Source organism: Colias eurytheme, chromosome 1 (genome assembly GCF_061535395.1).
Source record: "Colias eurytheme isolate Ceu_HAF_F1 chromosome 1, ilColEury1 Martin Lab GWU primary, whole genome shotgun sequence".
NCBI lineage: Eukaryota > Metazoa > Arthropoda > Insecta > Lepidoptera > Pieridae > Colias > Colias eurytheme.
In genome coordinates, this window is record NC_142980.1 from 11,944,294 (window position 1) to 11,944,573 (window position 280).

Here is a 280-nt window from a genome sequence, read left to right on the forward strand (position 1 = left end):
TATTGATGGTTATTGAAGATAAATATAATAGTAAAAATGTATTTAAATTATTGTAATTTTATATTTACACTGAGTTTAATAATTAATTAAAACATATAATAATTAATTTTCTAATATAATAAAACAAAATAATTAATATTTAGGTACCCAAAACACTTTCTGGACTGTGGTGTTTTTGAAGTAAAAATATTTATAATCTGTTATAAAATGATAACTGCGATAGCTGATTGGATCGCAATTTCCTTTTTTTTTTGTAGCTGTATTCACTATTCTATGCTTG